Source organism: Panthera pardus, unplaced genomic scaffold (assembly GCF_024362965.1).
Source record: "Panthera pardus isolate Hobbes unplaced genomic scaffold, ASM2436296v1 HiC_scaffold_2, whole genome shotgun sequence".
Taxonomy (NCBI): Eukaryota; Metazoa; Chordata; class Mammalia; order Carnivora; family Felidae; genus Panthera; species Panthera pardus.
This window is the reverse complement of record NW_026526765.1, coordinates 71,999,502-72,017,231: the sequence shown is the minus strand read 5'-3', so window position 1 is coordinate 72,017,231 and position 17,730 is coordinate 71,999,502.

Here is a 17,730-nt window from a genome sequence, read left to right as displayed (position 1 = left end):
TTGGATTGTCTAATAATTTAGTTGTGAGTTTAGAGTTCTTAATGTCCTTTATGTTTGATAAGTCTAGGCCAGACTCAGAAAGTTGAGTTCCAAATTCAAGTGAGAGATGAGGGCCAAAAGTTTAGATTTAAATGTTTTCAGAATAAGAGTGATAAAAGAAGTCATGTAAGTACATGAGACCACTGAGGAGCGAAGATGTAATGAGAAAAGAAAATCAGTATTTTGGTAAGGAACTTAACAAATCCAGCATTTGAGAAGCAAGACATAAAAAAAAAATATTAAGTAGGGAGAAAACGGATTAGAATTGAGGTTAAGAAACCTAAGAGTTCTAAAGAGTCCATAGAGGGAAGACATCTTAGAAGAGATCATCCTTTTACTTTTGAGGGCTGTGTGGCCCCAATTCTTCACCTCTCTTGGCATTGATGTTCTTTGCTTTGTAACTTTGTGCCTCCTGACACAGAAGACAGCGGATATTTCCTAACCTCTTGCCTTGGGCTCAGCTGTGGGACTTAATTTGGTAATGAAATATGGAGAGAAGTGAGGGTGAACAATTCTAAGTCTAGGCCTTAAGAGACCTCACATGTTTCCACTTGTCCTCCTGCATTTTTGCCATAACCGTGAGAGGACTATGCCCTAGTCAGCTACCCAGTCCAAGTAAAATAACAAACTCATGGAGCATACCTGGACTCAACCTGTACTTAGAGCCACCACCTCAGCCCAGCCAAGAGCATCAGAGTCAACCCCAGATGAATTACAAATACATGTGAAATAAATGCATACTTATTTCATAGTAGTAGTTGCATACTACTGAGATTTTGTGTTTGCTAGAAACAAGAGCTAACTGACAGAGTACACTGGTAACTTCAGAAAAGGTCATAGTCTGTATCCTGATGGGTCCCTTGGTCAACTATCAATGGCTTGAAGGATGAATTAGGAAGAATTAACTGAAATCAGTGAGAAACTGGTCATTGAAGGGCTGCAAATAATTGAAAGACTAACTTTATGAAAACTAGAGATAAGAAAATAATGGAGAAAATGTGCAAGGTTACCTGCCCTTACTTTGAGCTCGAAATTCAGGAAATGTGACTCCACGTACATAAGCATTTAAACCATTAATAATTAAAGGAGAAAATTGCAGGACAATGAGGGAACTGATTTTGATTAGGTAAGTTTTTTAACAATATCACTTATATCAGGTTGTGTAAAAGATAGTGTTGACTGTGCAATGATAAACTATCGGATAAATATAAATTTCATTTTAGTGTTAGAAAAACTGCCAGGATCTTACTTGACTAATAGCAATTTTATAAATTGAAAACAATGGATGAAGTCTATGAAAACATAGATGAAATAGATGAAACAAGATGATTCACATGAATGCTAGAAAGAACAACTAAATGTTGCCAGTCTGGCAAATTGGCCTATATGCAAATTAGTAATGTTTTAAATAAAGAAAACACATCAAAGGGCATGTCTGTTCATTTATTTTGACATTTTATAATTGAGCCTAATTATTTGTGAAACTGTAACCCATTAAGCTGGCCGTTGGTATAGTTTGAGAAAATAATGACATTTTAGTCAAAGAAGGACTTTCTTTCACTTTCTATAGTACATTCAGACAAGACACTTAGTGAAGTAAATTAATTAAAAACTAAAATGTCAAGTCTCACCCACATCTTTGTGCATTAGCCAAAGATACATACAGACTAGAAATCAGAAAATTCAAAATGCGCTTTTTGTTTAATATACATTTCCAGAGATAAATCTGTGAAATTAGTTCTCTAAATAATGTATGAACTATATTGTGCCTAATTATTTGCCTTACATATCAAATATACCTTCATTCAGACTAACGTGACTGATTTAAAAAAAAATTAATGTTTTTATTTATTTTTGAGAGAGAAAGAGAGAGAGAGCACAAGTAGGGGAGGGGCAGAGAGAGAGAGGGAAACAGAAACTAAAGGGGGCTCCAGGCTCTAAGCTGTCAGCACAGAGCCTGACATGGGGCTTGAACCTGTGAACCGGGAAATCATGATCTGAGCCAAAGTTGGATGTTTAACTGACTGAGCCACCCAGGCACCCCTAACGTGCCTGATTTTTACCACTTTACCCGTTTCTTTAAACTTTGTATAATTTTGTATTTCTATGCCATATGTACCTATCTTTCTTGATGTCACTTTGCCCCTGGAAAGCCCAAAAGTAATGACATAGGGGAATTATAGCTCTATTTTAAGCCAGGCTTTTATTAACATTGTACTTTGCAAATGCTTATTTTAAGAACAAGTAATTGTAGATTTTTCTTAAAATTGAGCTGGTTTCATTTTTATATCACGTACTACACATGAAATAATTCCTGGTTTTGTCAAGGCTGTAAAAACATATTTTGCTTGCTACAAATTATTGAGACCACATACAAGAGCAACCTAGCAGAATTTCCTCCAATTTGGTTTTCTAAGTAAACAAAGCCTGCAGCACAGTCTTCCATTAATGAGGGATGAATCGGAGTCTTTTCTGATAAATCAAAGGGCTGTGCTTATTAAACAAAGATGATGTTATTGATTCAAAGGGCACGCTCTTTAAGCAGTTGTTTCTAATTGTTTGTGCTGATCCATCTACATTTTACATTTTACATTTTACTTCCCATTTTAGCCTCACACATTTTATAAAATGTCCAGCCAAGCTTAGAGGTTTATTATAGGCGTGGCATGATAACAATACTTACTGCCCAATGAATAGCAGGCCCCATGACCTTCGCATTATTAATGGAAAGTTGGGCTAACTGCCTCATAGGCACATTAATCCTAGTGTCAACATCAAGGAGAATTTTTGTTTTAGGCAATATAAATTATATATGCACAACTAAAGGAAGAAACTAGCAATATAAGCACTTGGAAGTAAACTTCTTTTACTTAAAAAGAAAACGTATTTTTTCATCTTTCTTCTGTATAAATAACATTTTTTTTTAATGAAAGCAATAACATTGAACTTTCCTAGCAAAAGCTGCAACCCATGAGACATTCATTATAAGGTTGCAGTCCTCTTTAATTGCATGAGCAACATTAACTCACAGGACAGAAAATTGCCATAGAAGTTTTCTCATTTTCTTTGTTCAAGATGCACTCCTAAATTAATAGTTTTACTGGGATACCTCGTAGATTGAGCATGAAACAATTCCTTGGTAAGATGGTAAAATTTTATTTTGCAAAGATTGTCTTCTATCATTTTAGTAAATGCACCATGTGTACCTGAAAATAGTTTAAATTTCGTTATTGTTGAATGTAGGGCACACTATATCATAATTAGTGCTGTTAATTGTGTTAATTAGACATAAGGCACACTACATGAAAATTAGACCTATTAATCAGGTCGTTTATTAACTGCATTGTTTATATTTTCTATATTTTTGCTGATTGACCTTAACTGCAAGTGTTATCAACTTTTAAAGTTTTATGAATGGTGATTTCATATATATTAAATCTGTATATTGATTGCATAAAAATTTAGAACAGTCTTATTTTCCAATTGATTTACTTCTTTATTATTATGAAATTTTACTGTTTGTGTCCAGCAATGCTCTTCAATATTAAAATCGTCTTCAATATTAATATAGCCACATTATTTTCTTTTGCTCTCTATTTACATGGTTTCTTTTTTTATTCAATCCTTTGTATTTCAGTCACTCTCCATGCTTATTTTGAGATGTTTCTCCATGCTTATACTAAGATGTTTCTCTTCGCATATAGTTGAGATCTTTTTTTGTTAATTCAATATAACAATCTTATTCTTTACTTAAGGTATTTGGTTACATTAAATGTAATTAAATATATATTTTACTTCGTAACTGCCATCCAATTACTTGTTTTCTACTTGACTCACCTGTTTTATGCTCATAAAACTTTCTTGCTTTCTTTTCAATTCATCTGGTGTTTATCTAACTGTTCCATTTTACCTCTATAAATTTGTTCATTTTAGCTTCTCTTTCTATTCTTTTAATGATTACTGTCAGCTACAACATTCATTCTTGAATCGTTATAACATAATACAGATGATTGGTTTTAAAATTTCTTCTGTAATACTAGTAACATAGAACATTTTAGCTCCACATACAACCTCCCACTTATCACATTATTGTTTTCATGCATTTTAACTATAGATGTACAATTTTACAAAGTATTATTGTTATGTCCAGTCTGCATTCATCTATATGAATTTCTCTTTTGTTAGACATTCCTTCATGTACTTACATATCCTGGTATCATTTTCCTTCTCTCTAAACAATTCCCTTGTAATTTTTTTTTAGTGCTGGTTTTCTGGCAATATATTCTGTATGTTTTTATGTGTCTGAAAGTATCTTGAAATTTCTTTATGTTAAAATTTTTATTTTTATATTTAATTTTTAATTTTTATATTTTTATTCTTTAAAAATAGTACTGCTGGGTAGAGAAATCTTGGTGAATTTGATTTTCAGACTGTTTTTTGTTTGTTTGTTTGTTTATTTATTTGTAAGCAATGTGTTTATCCCTGGGGCTACATTTAGGTTTTTCTCTTAGTCTTTAGCTTTCAATAATTTTATTATGACATGTCTAGGTGTGGTATACTTTGTTTTTACCCTGCTTGCGGCTCACAGAGATTTTTTGGTCTGCATATTTCATCAGTTTTAGATAATTACATGCTCTTTTTTTTTTTTTTTAGTTATTTCTTCTATCTCAATCTTCTTCTCTCCTCTCTGCTTGAATTTTAATTCTAAATGTATATTGCACCTTTTCATTGTATGTTGTGTGCTTTTTGTCTCTTTTTTGTTGTTTTTCACTACCCCCTGCCCATCCTTTAGTTTGGTTATTTGCTTCTGATATGTATCCCAGTTCACGGATACTTTTTTTTTTTTTTTTTTTTTTTTTTTGCTACGTCTAATTTCCTATTAAACTCATCTGTTGAGCTCTTTATTTTAGATATTTCAATTTTCAGTTCTAGAATTCCTATTTAAATGTTTAAAAATGATATCTAATTGAACACATTTTTTCATCTTTTCATCTATTCTTCCATATCTTTATTTTCTTTGGTTTATTAATCATAGTTATTCTAAAGTATTTTTTATTAACTCCAATATTTGGACCAACTGTGTCTCTTTTTCATTGTTTTTCTTTTGGGTGATGGCATCTCTAATCACTTCTTAAATGAATACTGGACATTATGTATTTTTAAATCTCTGGTGTTATATGTTTCTAGGAATGGCTCACTCTACCCTTTACTGGGCAGCTAGAGTAGTAGCTGATAATTATAATCTAATCATGGATTAAACTGAGTAGAGGCTGGGTAGTAATTTTCATAAGGCTCTGATAAGTAGTTCCTAGTTATTGGTGAAAGTGAAAAACCCACAGGACTTCCAGCTGAAAGCTCGGTACACTTATCAGGGACTCTCTAATAAATCTCAAACTCTACTTTTAAAAGTAAAATGAGACAGCAGAAAACTCTGCTCTCCTTTTCAGAATCTTTCTACCTAGCTTTTCTACTCCCACCTTGAGCAGCTTCAGAACTGGGTAAATAATTGGGGAAAACAAGCGGCGTGTCAGGTAATTCCCCTTATCCTTTCTCCCTGAGATCTTGGCCCCTCTCCCTTTTTCTTGAGTTTTAGATCTTGTTAAAAGTTCTATTGGCATCAGTATTCCCTGGCAGTTGCCCTCTGTCCAGGCAAAGACTGGATTCTCCAACTAATACATTAAGCCTGGAATCACAAATGACTCCAGAGAAATGCAGAAAGTCACCTCACTTCACTTCCATTTTCCCCTTTCCAGAATCTTGCCCTTTTGGTTCTTATTACTTCAGCAACTTTCTCAAGCCTTTAAATAAGTGGTTTTTAAATGTTTTATTGAGTTTTTCTATTGAGATAAGACTTGTCTATAGCAAGATACTCCATTCTATTCACAAAAAGAGAACACATTTTTGTCCTCATTTTCCATTTCTGGGATCATCTCAACCAAAAAGAAAATTTAAGTTGTTTCACTTATCTCTTTGCTTGATTTTGACATTATATTTTTATGTTATTAATATTTAGATTTGTAAGGATGAATTTCTTTAATTTTTAGAACCACCTTGAACTTGAGTTCCATCAAATATCAATATTATAGATTTGACTTATATGTCTGTTTTTATAAACACACATATAATTGCCTAAATATATAAAGAAATACAACTAGATGAGTTCCTAAACCATAAGTTATACTGATCAGATACTAAGTATGCTGATTTTTGGACCAGAAACTCTTTTAGGGATAGAATTTAGAAATAATCCACTAACACACTATTATATATGACTTTAAACTATATGTAAAGGGTAATGCTGAAAAGTGTCACATTTTCTTTGTGACTATTAGAAATCATACAAAATTTAGGAGGTTGTTTCATGTTCTATGCACTCAAATAAACCTGCTTAGACTAACTAGAGATTCAGTTTAAAACATGCCATTACTTTGGATAAATAATACACAATTTCTGTGCTCTTTGTACCAAAATCAATAACTTTATAATGAGGTATTAGGTCTCCCTAGATATTAGGATGTCAGAGTTCAAAAATAATACATTCTTTGGTTTTATTTTCTTTCTGTCAATTTACTCTAACCTGAACTAGCTTTTGGAAGTTAACAAAATTGAATTTTTTTAAAGTAGTCTGTCACCCAATAATTTATTTTGGTTTAGATTACAAAGAGCTCATGTGTTACACATTAGCTACTTAACATTTAAAATAAGTTATTTTCATTTGCTTTCTCATTTACTAGTTTCAGATTGGAATATATTTGCATTTGTAAAACATGTATAAATCAGTATGTTTCATAGGTAAGAGCAGGAAAGGCAATAAAAATGGCTTCTTACAAATTATTCACATTTGAAGGAAAAGGAATGGATAGATAAATATGCAAACTTACTTTTCTAGTACTGCATATAAATTGATATAAATGTTCTCTATAAAACAAACAAACAGAAACTTTGGTGGAATGCCCTCAGGAGTCACAATAACACCTTTAATTAACAGGTATATCAAATATCATTGTTTCTTCTCTGAGCACCCTTGTGTGTTCTCATATAAAAACAATTATTTTAATAATGACTATTTTCTTACCAGTTTCATTTTTTAAGAAAATAACTAACCAAACTTTAGTTTCACAATTTTTACTAGATTCAGGAATAAATGTGTTACACAATGTTAAAATTAAAATGGGGAACTCTATTTAAAATTGTTATGGAATGTCAAGACCAAATAACCATATACAGATTTTCCCAAAGGAAAACTTCTATGACTTGTGTATCCCTTTATGAATTTTGAGAATAAAAAAAAAGTAAGAGATGAGGCCTTTGTGGGGAATGTTAGTGATGAGATGTACTTAGAGTGAGCTCTTTCCATGTTGTCGGTCCATATTCTCACACTTTGAGGGAAAGGGGAACTATGGCAGATGGCCAAGAGTCCAGCTGCTGCTGCTCTATGTTTTCTACAAAGGCCAGACCTCTCACGAACTGCTCCCAGCCAATGACTTCATGATGCAGGACTAACAGGAACCCACTCTTAGGAGACACAAGACTCCTCTTAAAGACAACGGTGGCTTGAAGACTCCATCATGCTTTTGCCTAACTTGAATCTAACTACACAGCAGTCTGTGACCATTCTACCTACCTTCTCTTCCACTCTCCTTCACTCAGGGTCAGACTGGCATCAGGTATGAAGACTTTCCCAGACTTTCTGGTTCTCTACCCATTGTCTCTACATAGGCTTTCATCTACCAAAATGCTATACTTTATGTCTTCTCAAAGGACCTGGAAAACTCAGGAGGTGAATTTCTAACTACAGACCTCGTCTGTGTTCAGAGTCCTCTAGGCAATATGTTCTCTGTAATTGAAAGATCCTGAGTACTGGGTTTAGTTCCTTCCTAAAAAAGCTGGAGTGGACTGTGGCTCATTGCCTCATTTCTAGTAAGAAAATGTGACAGAAAGGCAAGGCTTTCCTGGCAGAACTAGGAGAGTGCTACTGCACTGAGATCTATTTACAATGCCAAAATTAGCCAGTGGAAAGGATGAGAGCATGTTTTTCTTGAACCAGATGTGTACTGTACTGCAGAGAGCTGGCATGAGATCATTATGGGTCCTACAAAGTAGACCTGCCAAGAGAATTAATATCTTATCAGAAAGAAGATACAGCTGTACAGTTGAACCCCAAATGCCAAAGAAAGTGACAAGGAACTGCTGCAGAAAATGATTCAACCTGTGTCAGAAGAACTGGAGCAGTTAGGGACCTCTGAAGCTGAAGCAGGAACCTCTGAAGACTCTCTAGAAGGAGTGTACCCCAAAAGTAAAACCAACACTTAAAACATCTGCTGTCAGCTTGGTCGCATCCCTTTACCTCTCTTTCTAATCCTCATTTCTCTCCAGAAAGCTGGAGAAAAAACAGGAGGAAAGAATAGAACAGGAAATAAGCTGACAAAGAAGTAGAAAACAGAAGTGAATTGTGGTCTCTGTGTCTCACTGGAGGATTCCAGGCTAAAATAGGGGGTAAGGGGCACAGATTTAGATTTTATACAAAATCAAGCTTGAAATTCTGATTATTATAAGCCTGCAAAGGCTATTTGGTAAATTGAGTAAATATGTTCAAACTCAAATATTGAAAAACCATCTATGAGCTAAGCTAAAGCAGAAAATCTGGGAAACTGAAGGGCTTTTATGAAAAGTTAGAAGTTTTTCTCCCAATAAAAATGTGATGTCATAAGTCAGGTTTGATCAAAGTGTATTTGATCATGTGTATTATTCTTCATAGAGAATTACTAAAAATATAATGAACTTGTAGTTAGTTGCATAACATCATTGTTAGTTAACTATTAGCATAAAAATCCATATATTAAATCCCATATAAGTAACTATGTGAAATAATTTACTAACATCCTTCACATAGCTTGGAAAAATGTATATTCCCCGTTGATACTATTGCCATGAAAATAGTTTCAATTATCTACACATAGTACATGTAAATATACTATAAATATTTCCAATTTACTAATTTGAACTACTACAAAAGGCAGAATCAAAATATAATAGTCATAAATTTCATTATCAAAAGAACGTAGAATAAAAATAAACCACAATGAGGTCATTACAAAAAAGGGGGATATCTTTGTATTGTTTTGCATAAAATGAAATACTAACACCAAAGGACTTTGTCTTGACTATTTAACAAAAGAAGTGAATTATAGACACTTTGAGCACATGACTTTTTCCGAGTAATTATGTATGTATAAACCAAAATTCAGGCAATGAATACAAACTGGATCTTAATGAGCAACAAGAATCTAAGAATGAAAAACAAACAAAAGGCCAAGAGAACCACTAATGATGTTACAATTGCTACTATGAGTTTTTTTATATTTGGATGACAGCAGCATGGTTCATAAGCAAAATAATCAAGTTTCACTTTTTTCCATTACCAAATTAGCCTTTTGCTAATTTCTTATGACCTAAATCTATTAATTTTGTTTGAGTCTTCATTTCCAATCTTCACCAAATCAAGATGCAGAGCCTAAAAATGAGTCAGGTTTCAATTTCTTAACTGGAAAGCGAACACACTCTTCTCATGAATGATTTATTAAACAAAATAAAGTGTTTTATGGCTTTCTAGACAAACCAAACACTAAAACTATGAGAAAGCTATGGTCTCTTCTTTAAAGACTTTGGATTTTACAAAGATATTGACTCTCCATGTACATTTTTACTCAGTTGAGTTGCTATTTCTATTATAACAGAGCAGCTTGAGCACATCTATTTCTGGGATTAGCTATACCTAAGGAAGATGCATGTATTAAGGAAATAAATAGAAATGGAAGTGATATATCCAAACTCATTCTATGAAGCCAGGATTACCTTCATTCCAAAACCAGACAAAGACCCCACTAAAAAGGAGAACTACACACCAATTTCCCTGATGAACATGGATGCAAAAATTCTCAACAAGATACGAGTAAACTGAATCCAACAATACATTAAAAGAATTATTCACCACGATCTAGTGGGATTTATTGCCAGGCGGCAGGGCTGGTTCAATAGTCACAAATCAATAAATGTGATATATCATATTAATTAAAAAAAGAATAGAAACCACATGATGCTCTCAATAGATGCAGAAAAAGCATTTGACAAAATACAGAATCCTTTCTTTTAAAGCGTATTTATTTTTGAGAGAGGGAGGGAGGGAGAGAGAGAGACAGAGACAGAGAGAGAGACAAAGAGCACAAGTGGGAGGGGGCAGAGAGAGAGAGGGAGACACAGAATCTGAAGCAGGTTCAGGCTCTGAACTATATCAGTAGAGAGCCCGACACAGTCTCAAACTCATGAGCTGTGAGGTCATGACCTGAGCTGAAGTCAGACACTTAACCCACTGAGTCACCCAGGTGCCCCTACAGCTTCCTTTCTTGATAAAATCCCTCAATAAAGTAGGGATAGAAGGAACATACTTCAAGATCATAAAAGCCAAATATGAAAGACCCACAGCTAATAACATTGTCAATGGGGAAAAACTGAGAGCTTTCCTGCTAATGTCAGGAACACTACAGGGATGTTCACTCTCACCACTGTTGTTCAGCATAGTGTTGGAAGTCCTAGCCTCAGCAATCAGACAACAAAAAGAAGTAAAATGCATTCATATCAGAAAGGAAAAAGTTAAACTTTCACTCTTTGCAGATGACATGATACTCTATGTGGAAAACCCAAAAGATGCCACCATAAAACAGCCAGAACTGATACATGAATTCAGTAAGGTTGCAAGATATAAAATCATCATACAGAAATCTTTGGCATTTCTGTACACCAATAATGAAGCAGCAGAAAGAGAAATCAAGCAATCGATTCCATTTACAATTTCACTGAAAACCATAAAATACCTAGGAATAAACCTAACCAAAGAGATAAAAGATCTATATGCTGAAAACTATAGAAAGCTTAGAAAGCTTATGAAAGAATTGAAGAGGACACACAGAAATGGGAAAACATTCCATGTTCATGAATTGGAAAAACAAATATTGTTAAAATGTCAATACTCTCCAAAGCAATCTGCATATTCAGTGCAATCTCTATCAAAATAACACCAGCATGCTTCACAGAACTAAAACAAACAATTCTAAAATTTATATTAAACCAGAAAAGACCCCAAATGCTCAAAGTATTGTTAAAAAAGAATAACAAAGCAGGATGGATCATAATTCTGGACTTCAAACTGTATTACAAAGCTGTAATCATGAAGACGGTATAGATCTGGCACAAAAACAGACACATAGATCAATGGATGAGAATGGAGAACCCAGAAATAGACCTATAAATGTATGGCCAAGTAATCTTTGACAAACAGGAAAGAATATCCAATGGAAAAAAAAAGTCACTTCAACAAATGGTGCTGGGAAAAGTGGACAGCAATATGCAGAAGAATGAACATGGACCACTTTCTTACACCATACACAAAAATAAACTCAAAATGTATTTAAGAGCTAAATGTAAGACAGAAAACCATCAAAATCCTAGAGGAGAAAAAAGGCAACAACCTCTTTGACCTCGGCTACAGCAACTTCTTATTAGACATGTCTCTCAAGGGAAGGGAAACAAATGCAAAAATGAAGTATTGGGACAACATTGAGATTTAAAAAAACTTCTGCACATCAAAGGAAACAATCAACAAAACTAAAGGGCAACGTACAGAGTGGGAGAAGATATTTGCAAATGACATATCTGATAAAGGGTTAGTATCCAAAATCTATAAAGAATTTGTCAAACTCAACACCCAGAAAAACAGATAATCCAGTGAAGAAATGGCAAAAGACATGAACAGACACTTTTCCAAAGAAGATATCCAGATGACTAACAGACACATGAAAAGATGCTCAACGTCACTCATCATCAGGGAAATACAAATCAAAACCACAATGAGATACCACTTCACACTTGTCAGAATGGCTAAGATTAACAACTCAGGAAACAATAGATGTTGACAACTATGCAGAGAAACGGGAACCCTTTTGTTTTGTTGGTGGGAAAGCAAACTGGTGTAGCCACTCTGGACAACAGTATGGAGGTTCCTCAAAAAATTAAAAATAGAACTACCCTGCGACCCAGCAATTGCACTTCTGGGTATTTATCCAAAGGATACAAAAATGCTTATTTGAAGGGGAACATCCACCCCAATGATTATATCAGCACTATCAATAAAGTCCAAATTATGGAAAGAGCCCAATGTCCATCAGTGATGAATGGATGTGGTGTATACATATACTGGAATATTACTTGACGATCAAAAAGAATGAAATCTTGCCATTTGCAACAACATGGATGGAACTAGAATGTATTATGCTAAAGGAAATAGTCAGAGAAAGATAAATATCTTATGATTTCACTCATATGTAGAATTTAAGAGATGAAATAGATGAACATAGGGAAGGGAAGGAAAATAAGATAAAAAGAGAGAGGGAGGTAAACCATAAGAGACTCTTAAATATAGAGAACCAACTGAAGGTTGCTGGAGGGGTATTGGGAGGGGGGATGGGATATTTGGGTGATGAGCACTTAAGGTGGGCACTTGTTGGGATGAACGTTCAGTATTATATGTAAATGATGAATCACTAAATTCTACTTCTGTAGTCATTATTCTACTATATGTTAACTAACTTGGATTAAAATAAAATTTAAAAATTTAAAAAAGAAAAATTCCTCATTAAAAAAATTACAGTTAAACCTAGATTCAGTCCCCCCTATCTTTACAAATAAAATATTTTGATGTATGGTTAAAAGGAGATTAAACCTGGTTAATACCCCCTTTGCCTAATGTGAATGATCTGATTTTGATTAGCATATACTAGATAAAAGGTCAGTAAAGGATTTCCCTTACCTGATTTCCACATTTTCATTAATGATAGCATCACTATCAATGGCTCATTTGTAGGTAGGAAAAGCTTGAGGTAAAAGATAGTCATAGGGAACAGAAATCATTCACTTGATTTCTCCTACTCCCAATTCTGTTTGGTATGCAATATTAAAATACAACTTTTCAGTTTAAGATAGTGATCTGAACATTCTTCTTCCTGCTCATAGCAGTGATGAAGTTCTAAAGGAATAAAATTTGTAACCCCAGATTCCTATGCCAAGATAAGGTAAAAGGAACATTTGGAGAAGGCACAAAATACATTTTAAAATTTATAGGAATTGTGCATAAAATATCTCTAATGTTCTCCACCTGAAAAATTACTTTAGGAAATAGTGTAGCTCATGGAAAAAGGAACATAAAATATTATAATAAAATTATTTAAACATAAGAATTACTCTAAAGGCTAATATAGGGGTGCCTAGGTGGCTCAGTTGGTTGGACATAGGACTTTTTATCTCAGCTCAGGTCATGATCTCATGGTTTGTGAGTTTGAGGCCTGCATCAGGCTCCATGCTGATTATGTGGAGCCTGCTTGGGATCCTTTCTCTCCCTCTCTCTCTGCCTCTTCCCTGATCATGAGCATATGCTGGCTGTCTCTCTCTCTCTCTCTCTCTCTCTCTCTCTCTCTCAAAATAAATAAATAAACTTTAAAACAATGAAAAAAATAAAAGCTAGGATAAATAATGTATTGATGCAAAATGCAAGTAGTATAATTACTGAAGTAAAGATTAACTGAAAGTATTAATAATTCAACTAAAATACACTGGGTCAGTATCCTGAACGTACTAGAAAAAATGAGAGAAATTTAAATAGTTGCAACATTGAATTCACTAATTTCTGTATCTATGAGAATTCAACAGATATGGTTTCATTTCTGTAATTGATAACTTCTCTTCTCCACTTTGGAATCATATATTTACCTTAGTTATTCAACTTTTTTTAATGTTTATTTATATTGAGAGAGAGAGAGAGAGAGCAGAGGAGGGGCAGAGAGAGAGAGGGAGAGAGAGAATCCCACGTAGCCTCTGCACTGTCAGCACAGAGCCCAACCCAGGGCTTGTTCTCACAAATCATGAGATCATGACCTGAGCCAAAATCAAGAATCAGAGGCTTAACTGACTGAGCCCCCAGGTGCCCCTTACCTTAGGTATTTATATTTAACCTTATGTTTACGTGGATAGAATGAACACTCATTTTTTTAAGCCTTTCTTTCTAATTGTTCATACTCAATTGAGTGTTCTTAAATTTGTTTTTGATTGGCTGGATTTTGTCTTCAAATAGATGTCCCAAGCCTTGCTGTTTATTTCCCTTTATATTGCTTTCCCCAGGATGCATTTCTTTGCCTTCACTCATGAATTACTCTTGGCTATCCATGGAACTATTTACTCCTCCCTTTTTGAATTTATAGACATGATAATCTTTTATTCTGGCATCTAAGTGTTACCAAGTCTTAAATCAACTCAATTTTTTTTTCTACAGGCTACTTGCTTCTGCTAATAGCAGTCACTCTGTTGTAGCCTTGCAAAGATATGCCATGAACATGCAAGCATAACTGTGCAAATAATCTGTTTTTAATTGATACAAAAGGGAGTACATCATAAACATGTTTCTGAACTTTGCTTTCTGGAAAAAAGTTCTAGTCAGCAATATCTGAAACTTCTTGTGTGTTCCTAACTTCACCCACAGTGTTTTCAAACTGTTTAATTTTTGCCAATTAAAAGTTAAAAATGGAATTTCATGATAGTTTTATTTTATATTTTATTTCTCTGATTATACATGGGGAGATTATCTTGTCATATGTTTAAATAATTCCCATGGTGTTTACTTGAAATATTTGTCATATTCTTTGCCCATTTTCTGGTAGGTTACCAATTTATATCTTATTAATTTGCACTAACATTTTATATATTAAGGAAATGAAACATTTTTCGTGGTAAATGTTCTAAATAATTTTCCTACAAATTTAAATGTATCTGCCTACTCAACTGGGCCAGTATCACTTACTGAATAACTTCTCTTTCCCCCAGTGATCACATTGGCACTTCTGTTATTTATCAAATCCTAACATATGACCCCTAACAGTCTGCTTAATGGAACCATTTCTATATTCATGTACTAGTGTTTACTTTTAAAATAACTATTTTTATAGATGTTTTAATCTTAGTTTGTATTAGTCATATTTATCTTTTTTCCAGAATATCAGAATATTTCTAAAATTTTCTTCATTTTTTTATCTTTCTGAAAACCTCAGGATAAGTTAGTAAAGGTTCAAAAACTATTTTAGTAATTTTGGAGGATTGCATTACATGTACAGAATAATTTAGGAAGAATTTTAAATATTTCCTGCTTGGTCTTCTATTGCAAAAGCAAAGTATACTTCTCCATATATTGGTTTCTTTAGTGTCCCTCAAAAGCAGTTTATTCATATATGTATATCTTTTCATTCCATGTGAAATAAATTTTTAAATGTGTTATTTTTTTATTACTATTACAAATGGGATCTGGCCATTTTTAGTGCATTTTCTTGCTATATGCTTCACCTTTTGTCTAAAAATGTACTAAACATGGTAGGTAGGTAGGTAGATGACAGAATTATGTCATCTTTGAGTTTTTATAATTCCATTTTCTATGAATTCTTTCCCAGCAATACCAGTTATTTATATGTTTGCTCTCTCCATTGTTTGGTCTGCACACCAGTCAGTCATTTTCATATCTGTAAACTTTTCTAATATACGAAGAATAATTTTCTCAAGTCTTCCCTCTGTTGATTTGTGTTACTGTTTCTATTACTAAAGTATTGCAGTGTTATTTTTCCTTTATTTTATTTCACCGATCTGTAAAATGTCTCGATGCTCTCTCATTCTATTTCACTCTTTTTTTTCTCACTCTTTCTTTTAAGTGTCAGTGTGGTCTTCTTTCAAGTCTTCTCTCATTCTATCTCTTATCCCATGTTGTGTTGAATTACCTTGAAATTGTGAATTACGGGTTCCTTTATACACCAGAATTAATCTTTTTCCTATGCATGCTAATCATCTGTCTTTTGAAGACATAACTACCACTTGCTTGACTAAAAACTCTGTAGATCTCATTTGTTTGAATGTGTGATATTGTTGTTACTGTTATTTCTGTTGTTAACCTTATAAACACATTAACTCTAGGCCTTCTATTTTCTCTGAAACAATGAAATCAGAATTCTCGTTTACTCTTTTTTTAATTTATTTGAACATGCTATGAAAGTGCTGTTTAAAAAATGAAATTGAATATTAAAGATTGACTCTTTATACTAGTTAGTTATTAAATTTTTAGGTATTAAGGAGGAAATTAGAGGCTTGGGTTTCTTAGTGAAGAAATACTGTTCCTGCAAGGTTTTTCTCCGAATAAGTTGCATTGCCATATTTCAGGTCTCAGTAGATTGGCAATACAAACTGTCGCACCAACGGGTGTTTTTGTTTTGTTTTGTTTTGTTTTTAGAGTTATTTGTCTAATATCATGACATGATGGGTTAGTGAGAAATTTTGTAATCCTCAGACTCTGTTTGAACACCCAACTGTGTTTTTGCCACCATTGATCTTTGCTGCCTTCTAGGAAATTTTTCCTGGTGCCCTTCACGAGACTGCCTGTGTGAGGCTGGGTGACGATTTCCCACATTACTTACCATACACATCTCCAGTTCTTTTGATTTTTCTAAATTGGTGGATGAGGTGTTTTAAAGATAGTTTTATAGAGAATTTTCTTCACTTATCTTCTCTATACAACACACTCTGTCAAAAGGAGGACTTGTAAATGTATTTTCAGCACCTTCCAGTTTGGTCCCAATAATATTGACTTTGGCCAATATTTAAAATGTGTTGTATTAGGTTGAGGTTATTCCCAAATTTGGTTAATGTTACTACATAGAACAAAGAGTGTATTTATTGCTAAGAACCTAATCTAAAATCTAAGTATAAATGATGCACTCTACTTAATAAAAGCACTTAATAATGCTTAAAAATAGAAAAAAAAATGACAGAAACATAATAATTAGAAATGTTGATACATCTTTATTAATTATTGAATGATTAATAAGGCAATGACAAATAAGAATTTCAAACATATTTTGGAGTTAGTAAATACGCATAAACTTTATATACCATAATCTGTGATTAGACCTTATTTTGGAGAACATGGAACATTTATAAAAATTATAGCATGCTCACATTAAGAGTACCTCCAAGAATCAGAGACCCAGAAGGACCATATCAGAAGGTTAAGAGGAATAGATGAATCCACTATTATAGTTGGAGATTTTACTGCCCCTCTCAGAATCAGACAGATCTAGCAGGCATAAAATCAGAATGAATATGGTTGACCTCAGCAACATCATGGATCAGCAGGATGTAATGGACATCTATGAACTACTTACACTAACAACAGCAGAATACACATTCTTCTCAAGCTCACATAGAATATTCACCAGGGGTACACTACATTCTGGCCCCAAACCACACTTTAATAAATTTAAAAGAACAGACATCATACAATGTCTGCTCTTAGACCACATTGGAATTAAACTAGAAATCAATGACATAAAGACAGCTAGGATCTCCAAATATTTGGTAATTAAACAACACTTCCCAGAAACATATGAATCAAAGAACTTTTAAAATATTTTGAACATACAAGTACTTTTAAAATGAAAAACACATCAAAAGCAGTGATTAGTGGGAAATTTATAGCACTGAATGTATATGTTAAAGGCATGAAATGAGTATTGAGTCACATCTACATTGGTTTCATTGGATTTATCAGACTGT